Raw genomic sequence first — 9,428 nt, 5'->3', positions numbered from 1 at the left:
GGATGGTGTGAACCAGTGATGAGCGGATAGTGCTTTTCGAGACTCCGAATCCCTCCGACAACTTTGGTGTCTGAGGAAAACTCCCTCCGACTCCGAAGAGTTCAATCCCAGACTCCGAGATACTCCGATGAATCTCGTCAAGTATCCGAAACAGGGACAAGCATGGTACACTTGGTAATGTGCTTTACTAAATTAATGAGATAATAGGGTTGGCCTCAAAGTATTGTCTACTCTCCAGTCCCCAATTGCAGTGCAGATGGCTGATTTTTATGCACTTGGCAATCATTTTTGCATGTTACCAGTCATATTACAACTTTACAAGGTGTCAACTGTCTGTGTTTTGGTTTGTAATCATAATCAAGAGTGTATTCTGGTCAGAGCTATCCAAGGATATCGGAGACAAAAGTTACAATACTCCGAAATTCTTCGAAAAAATATCTGTAGTAAACTCCGACTCCGCTCCGACTGTCTTAAAATCTGCAAAACTCCGCTCCGAATCCACTTCGACTCCGCTCCGATGCTCATCACTAGTGTGAACGTGCGGTTCATGTTTGCTTTCTGTGTGTGAACCTTCGAAACTTAGAGGTTCACGTTCAGAAACGAACCTTTTTCATATAATACAATTTTCACGTCATTATAACATCTTTAATTGAAATTATTCGCTTTTTAACTTCGAAACACTGTCTGCATTTGGCGACGGCAGCATAAAAAATCAACACAAAACGAGCATGCTCCTTACCACTATCAAATATTTTACTTCCTTTGTTACAAAAGTTTGCTCGAAATATTCAGCTTACCGTTTGTGAATATTTATTCACTCTCTGCTATGACCTGAACCCACAATCACACGATATTAAGAATGAAATACAGTACATGGAGGTAGTCAGCGAATGACGCTTATTCAGCCCATCAATGAAATTAATATAAAGAATACATCGCTTTCTAATGTAAAAAATCTAGCAGACGTACCGGATCCATGTTTATTTGATGTTTATTGTATCATAAAAGCCAAATCCGTGCGATTGGGGTGTTGGCTACTGTTCAGCTTGGTTTTTGGTTAATATCGGTAGCAAGTATACAAACCTGTTTCACACTCTTCTCAATATCAATGTAGCAGTAGTCAGAAGCCGAATACATTGTCCGATCTGGCCTAGACCGTTAACACGTAAGCTTATATTCTTCGAAGTTGTATATCACTTCACTGAAATATAGGGTTGGAATTAGTAATATGACGTCTCGTGACGAAATAGGTTCACGTGTGCGTTCACACAGAACCTTTCAAAAGGGTTAACGTTCATACGAACCTGAATCTTTCGCAGGTTCGCACCATATCCTTGGAAGTAGTTATGACTAGGTCTGGGCGTTATCGAGTTTCTGATTGATTCAATTCAGAACCGAATATTAGGCTTCGAGTCGAGTATTCGAGTCTCACACAGTATGACGTCATGACAGTATGAATAATGTGGAAGGTGTCAGATTTGAATACTAGAATCATTGTGCCTTGTGCCTAAGTATGAGGCGTTTCAGAAATTGGCCTTATGCTTTTCGTATCCCTATGTCGACTTACGCTTTCATTGTTTCAACAAGTGCGGATAGCGCATAAATCCCAGATTTGAATTTTGAAACATCGAGAGGGGGGACACCGACAGTAGCTAACACGATAATTTGCAGAAGACAAATGGTATCAATGCCTTCAGAGTACACAAAATTGAAATTTACGCGACAGGACATTATTATCCCTATTCGGCGTGCCAGTATGAATCACCAATAACGAATGTTCCCTCTAAGCTGCGCGTGTGAGCAATTGTGGAGTGCTAACACGGTCTCTGCACACAGAAAATATAAGTTGCGCACAAAAAAGTCGAAGTGATGACCTTTTGTAGCTGTTACGCGCTGTTGTCCAAGGGACCGCGCAGTGAGTTGGTGAGTGCGCGCAGACTCGTGAAAATTATAGAGGGAACATTTCCAATAACATATAGATTGACGCTACCTGCAAGACAGGCCATCGCCATCAGACACGGATTCGCAAACTGGGGTACGAGTGAGAACCTTCGGCTCTACGTGAGCAGCATCATTTTTCTGGCACTGCTACAATATTCTTCAACAGCGATTGGAACGTTTATGGGGAAAGAAAGTGAGAAGTTGTAGCTCACTAAATGCGATTTCAGGCTTGGACCGCAAAGCATTTACATTACTTCACATGCAGTTGTGAGCAGGGCTTTGGAGCCGGAGCCGGAGCCCGGAGCCGGAGCCCCGGAGCCGTGCATTTTCACCGGAGCTGGAGCCGGAGCCGGAGCTCTACATAAAATTCAGCCGGAGCCGGAGCCGGAGCTGGAGCCCGTTATTTGAGGAGTAGCTCCGGCTCCGACGAATTTCATAAGATGCTATTATATATACAACAACCACATCTGCTGATTTATCATAATTGAACAGCAGGCCCGAATTTTAATGCTGTGCACAGCAATGGCAAGAGTAAAGTGCGTTCTAGTGCAACTATGACAATTGACAAGTATTCATTATGACGCCACACGCCGGCATGGCGGCACCTACGTCTTCGTTGCTACATTGGATGTTACTGACGGCTGACAGACTCTAGATTACTATAGATAACTAACCTATGGGTAGATTAGTAATCTATATAGACCAGGAATGGCCAACCTTTTCGGCTAAAGGGGCACATGTAATTGACGAACGAGTGCGCGGTCCACTAGCCGCGCCAAGCGGGTAAAATTTTCAAAGTTTATAAATAAACTATAGGTCAATAATATTATTACTTGAGTATATTGCGGGTTTACTGTGTACCGCCCGCTAGGCTCAGTTTGCAAGGACACGACTATTCGGCGTCTGGCCACATCGATATCGAAGGTCTCCGATAATATGCGACAATCATTTTGTGCCTGCATTTAACCGTCGACGATCTTTATGCGAGCGCAAACGTGAAAAGACTTTTTCCCGTAATTGCGAATACAGTTAGACTCAATCGGGCAAATTATAGGCGTTTTTTTTCATTCTCAGTAGAGGGTAGGCTACCAAGCAAGAAATCGTGTGACAATTAAACACGCGAAGCGTGAAGAAAAATTTCACTACTATTTCATTTTTCACTACTAGTTTATTGTAATGTACGACGATTTACTGAAAATGTGACTGGACCCTGGATCTGACAATGCGTCGGAACTGATATTTTAGTCATCAACATCCCAAGTGTCGCAGCCAGACTTGTAATTTTTGGTTGGCATTGCAACTTCACAATCTGAGCAATTCATTTTCGATAATATAATAGTAAATGACCTCGCGGGCCACGGAAGACCATCTCGCGGGCCGCATTTGGCCCGCGGGTTGGTCACCCCTGATATAGACAGGGCCATTCGATAATTTCAGAGCCGGAGCCGGAGCTGGAGCCGGAGCAGTGGTAATAATGCGGCTCCGGAGCTGGAGCCGGAGCTAATGTATTATAGAAGAAAGATCCGGAGCCGGAGCTGGAGCAGTTTAAATTTACGGCTGCTCCAAAGCCCTGGTTGTGAGCAAGGTTTTCAAACCATGTAGGGGAGATGTGGTACCGATGGATCACTGGGACCGAAAATACTTTGAAAATTCTCTATGATAATTCCATGATTACACTCCGTGAACTTGTCTACAATTGCTTACTGACAAAATCTTTCCTCACATACAAAAAAAATCGACGTGCGCGAGCTATGGGGTCTCTTACAGATGTTTTTTGTTTTGGAGGGTGTAAAGTAAATTTATATCGACATATACATTTGTTTTGTAACCTTAAACACGAACAAACCAACAATCATTTTTATTGTGAAGTGCAGGGCTTGTATCAGGCTATATAATGGCACCTATTATTTTTTTCGGTACTTTCCTCGAGTGGAATTTTTTTCGATTCATGTATAAAATTCGTAGGGTGGGGACCGATGATACAATAGCCAAATCAAGCAAAATAATCAAGCATACTAATCATAAAACAAATGAAACATGCCTACATACAGAAAATCTTTATGTAATAATTGCATATGATGTTTTATCGCTATAACGAGGTATTTGGAAGTCGCACTGTCGATTTTCGGGCAATATGTATGTACCCTCAAATTTATAACTCCAAGCCTAAATCGAAACGTGATTTTATGACAACATTTGAGTTAATATTTATTCTATTTTTTGAAGGTTGCGATCAAACATTCTTCTTTGGCTTACTGTAGCTTAGATTATAATACTGAGCAAGAAAAGTTGTCACATCTGAGGTATTTAGGGTATATGTGTCATAGGTCCACGGGTCGTGTGCCATTGGACCCACCGGGTGGGGACCAATGCTACGTTCGAGCAACAAATTTTGAACGTCCATAAATATTTTTGGAAAAGACGGATATTCATGTATATGTGCACGATAGGTACAGCTTGTATCAAAGTGCTGAGCTAGCAAAAGACCTGCTGTTTTTGGCTGAACATTTTGGGGCCAGCGATCATTTTCCAATTTTTGATCCATCGGTACCACATCTCCCCTACATGTGCTGTGCATAGGCATGATGAAAAACAAATTTCGTGCCATACTTTCGATTGAAGGTAATTTGCGCGTTGGCCTTTCCGGAACTCTTCCAAGAAAGAATTTACTCTTGGAGAAGTGGTGCAAAAGGCCTCCGGTGATAAGCGCCAAGTATTCTTCTTCAGTAAACAACAGCAGCAGCAACAACAACAACAGCAACAACTCTTGGAGAAGCATAGATCTCATCCATCGCTTTAAATGTGTGGACTATGAAATGATGCTTGAAATTATAAATACATAATTTGTTGTGTTTTGTCTTTTCAATTGCGCACATTATATTTTTAGTGTGCGCTATTCATGCAGATTAATCTAAAGGGTGAGCAGTTAAAACAGTTTGGCAACCATAAGGTCACGATGCCATCCTCAGACACCATTGCATTAATTTTCTCACGCTCTGGCGAGTCGCCCGGCCGGGTTGGTAAACCGAATCAAGAATCAATACATAGATGTAGTAGAGCGAGTCCCCAAAAGGTGGTTCATGAATTCGAGATATAATTTGATGTGACAAAATCACTGAGAAGAGTCCACTCAGACAGTGGTGTACAGAGCAACAACTGCTTCAACTTACCCGCGAGATCATTTTGTGCGGCCCGCGAGGGGATTTTTGAATCTAAATTATTCAACAATATAAACTGCATGTCATGGGAATAGTAATATAACAAAATGTCGTAGCTTGCGTTATGCGTGGGATATAGAGATATCTAATCAGGTCAGTAAGGAAGCCATAGGCATTCTGTGGCCCCCGTGACGTATATTTGGATAAATCCTAGTATTGTTTGTTCTCTTTACCCATGTTATTATCAGTGGCGAGTGAGGTAGTGGATTCTTCGGCGATTGGACATTTCTATTCCAGGGGTTCTTAACCAGGGGTCCATAGGTACGAAGCACCTCATCAGGGGGTACGAAATGCATTGTGAAAATAGGCCCATATGCTGTGGGATATTTTCTTGGCGTATTTACTCAACTGAAGTACATTCTTCGCACTACGCGCGATTTTATGTGAGTGGGCCACATCAGAAATTGTGTTGAAAATTGACAGGAGCACTGGAAATCTTATTGAAAGCACAAGGGGTACGATCGCTAAATAGGTTAAGAAACAATACTTTTACTATGGCACAATAATGATCGTATTTAAGTTGTCATTGATCTGTTCTAATATTAATCGAAGAAAACCTAACGCTGGTTTAATTTGACTTTGGCAATGACAGAAACAATAGCCTACTTACCACGACTATATCAGAAACCCGGATTAGGCTACACCGCTCACATGTTCTGATATCATATCAATCTTCAGTAAATTATAAAATATTCTACACAACATTGTGGCACGTCAAAGTTCGAGAATCTGCAATATTATAACCCGACAGCTTTTACGATGTCATCATGCGTCCTCTCGCATGATGTCTATAACTTATTATTTAAAAAAATTATGCCCTGCACAAAAATTATTTCATGCAAATATTTGAAATTGTGATCGTTTTCGTGCCCAGCGTGGATAGTATAACAGTAAATTACATCTTCGCGATGTTTGTGGAATCCCTGTCTGCCAGGTATCGTTAAATAAGGTCTACCTGGATATTATACATTGAATACCCCTATTATTGATGCTGCGGCCCGCGGCGTCATCAGAAACTAGGAAGTTGGCCGCAAGCACATTTGAGTTTGAGACCTCTGCTTCAGAGTGATTGAAAACAGTATCCAGCAAGGTTGTATACATCAAGGTGTCGAGTCACAAAATTAATCTTACTTATGTAGTTCGACTCGGATCAAGTCAACTCATTTTCTATTCTTCGCATAGTCAAGTCCGGGTAAAAGTTGAGGGGGTTCGAGTCCGAGTAATATTGTTGAGTCTGAGTCATTGTGTGCTCTCCCTTCACTCTGTTAGCAGGGGCTGAATGTGGGCGAGCTCTTGCTTGCACATTCAGATTTAGGTATAATCCTTGTGTTCACAATGTATCTGAGATGAACGTCGCTAGGTGACGTGCTTACTATTTCAGCATAGTGTCCTACTAGAGATAACTAAGGTAAACCGGTTTACCTTAGATATCTATAGTAGGGTTGCCATACGTCCGGAATTTCCCGGACATGTCCGGAATTTCACTGAAAAATCTGCGTCCGGGAGGAATTTTTAAAATATGCCTAAATGTCCGGAATTTTGAAGGCTTGAAGTAGGCTCAAAAGTTTTCCGTAAATCAACAGAGACAACATCAATTTCAAGCAGATTTATGCTATTCGAAATTCTTCTTCGCGCTGCGCGCGAGGTAATGCAACGTATATTGATATTAATATGGGCACCAGGTACCACACTCGCCAAAAATGCAATCAAAAATAAATATAAATAACCATCAGTTATTGAAATAAGTCCAATTGTAATCGCAATTATAAGCTAACGGTATAACGGTATGTTTCTAGAGTTGGTTAAGGCCGATTGGATGCTTCAGTCCCAGACAGTGGCTCCAAATATTGGGGTCGTTTGCCTTTATCTGGGGATCGCGAAGATGTTGGACGTAATCAGCTTCCTAGGCCGTGAGTAAGTTTGGGCAAGCTGAATTTATTTAGTAATCAGCTTATTCAAGTTTTGAGCTGGGCCACCGAACATTTTCAAGTTGGAAATGAGGTCGCGTCCATATAAGGTTGGAAATCACCGGATGTGCAACCTGCTGGTGCATTTTATAGTAGCCTAATATACGGAATGATCAATATTATTGACAGAATTCATTCATAAAATTTAACAGCCAAATGCATATGGTAAGTGCCCAAAAATTACATCGATTACCCTATGATGGGCCCAAGATCAGTGTTTTTTAGAGCGGAAAGTAGCAGGAAAAATGTTGTTTCGGACCTGATTAAAACACACAATCAGATCTAGCCGAACCGACCCAACAGTATAGCAGGGCTGTTAAACACAATCCCGACAGGCCAGACACGGACCGCCAGACGATTTCATCAGGCCCGTGTATGAATCTATTGCGGACCCTAGCAAGTAGTAATCACAAGAGGTCACATTACAGATGGCCCAATTCATTACCTATGTTCCACTCCATTTCTGTATACAGTCGACTGGCAATGCATTGCTAGTGTGACGTCACAATGTGTCATACCTCATTTTCAAATCCGCTAGTGGGCGCTAAAGAGTACCTGGAATTTGCTTCACAAATATATGGTAACCCTAATCTATAGTCCTACTCTCCTACAACGGTGTGGAAGTCTAAACCAGCAAATCTCACTGTTCACTGTGATTGGTTACGTCACACTTTCCATTAGGCCAATGGCAATTTTACGGTAATTTTTGACCGTGTTTCCGAGCTTGGAAATTGATAAAATTGGTATCAATCGGAAGCTACGGGGTACTGATTGCGAAAATATATATTTAATTCTGATCGTGGTCCTGGAACTACACAACATCAGTCTGTAATGTTGTATTGTAACGGATTTTGGTATCGTGCCGCAACAATAAAAGGCTTTACCACCCAGATGGGGTGTACTGGGGTGTACCAGATCCGCATTCAAATAGACCAGTGGCCGGGAACCTTTTTCGACAGAAGAGCCATATTGACCAAATATTGTCGATCGTAACTCCCTAAGAGCCATACATATCGAACAACTGTTACGTCACAATTGAAAATTCGTGACGTATTGGTAGCAATAATTTTATATGGTATTCGTAGTATGCGCCATATTTTTCTGCCTGCATGCGTAGGTGAAGCCAAAAATGGTCACTACAGCGGTACGTACTCACTGCAGAGTGTGATACGTTAGTGACGTGCGGTGATGAGCGGATATTGATTTCTGAGAACCCGAATCCGTCCGACAGCTCGAGTCTCTGTTCCTAATCCGAACAACCTCAACCGAAAATTCACGTGAATCCGAATAAATCCGTCTGTAATCCGAAGAATCCGAATCGAATTACTTTATTCCGAAGAATCCTATAGTTGTAGAGCTGAGCAGAGTAGTCCCTAAAAAGTCTAAGGTTAAGCTTAGCTGATTTATATTTGCTCGGAACGTTGACAGCAATGTTTCCTCTAAGCTGCACACGTGCGCCATTGCGCAGTGCTCACACGATCTCTGCGCGCAGAAAATCTAAGATGCGCACAAAAAATCCCAAATGATGATCTTTTTTTAGTCGTTACGCACTGTTGTCCAAGGAGCCGCGCAGTAATTTGGTGAGTGCGCGCAGACTCGTCAAAAATTAGAGAGAACATTGGCTGACCGGACAACTTTAGAGTGCTATATCAAATGCTTATCAGAACGTGTTTACAGTCCAGGTTTGGTTGTCGAACGGACGAGTTTCTCTTTTGACTTGAAATCACGTCACCTCTGGTCAGAACTATCCAAAATGTCGAAAGCAGAAGTTACAACTATCCGAAAATATCCGAAACAAAATCTGCACTAGAATCCGAATCCGATCCGAATGTCTCAAAATTGTGCAAAATCCGTCCGATGCTCATCACTGGTTACGTGAGGTTAGAGGAGGCAAGTGAGCCTGTCCCTCGCATGTCGCCAGGGATGTGTGAGGGAAACCTCCAATGCTTTATTGGTATTTTCTATCGATGTTTATGAATGATTCGATTTCAAATGATTGGATATTTAACATTTCTATTCCCAAAATCACGGAATTTTCATATTTATTGTTCGAAAATGAAGCGCGACAGGAGAGTTAAGGCAATCATGAGGCGCAGACACGCCAGGTCTCACACGTGATAGCGCAACTCATCGTAAACACCTTATTATTTATCATCACAGATAAATATTTATCATCACGTACACTATTCAAATGAAATTGTCGCGCTGATTCCGAAAATCTAAATATTTATCGACTTCTAACGTATTCGGCGTAACATAACGCTGCGCTATACACCTACCTTTTTACGGCGGTGTTTTCTAT

This window comes from Botryllus schlosseri, chromosome 6 (genome assembly GCF_051294905.1).
Source record: "Botryllus schlosseri isolate E-star chromosome 6, Bs_hap1, whole genome shotgun sequence".
In the NCBI taxonomy this organism is placed as follows: Eukaryota; Metazoa; Chordata; class Ascidiacea; order Stolidobranchia; family Styelidae; genus Botryllus; species Botryllus schlosseri.
Note: the sequence above shows the minus strand (reverse complement) of the source record.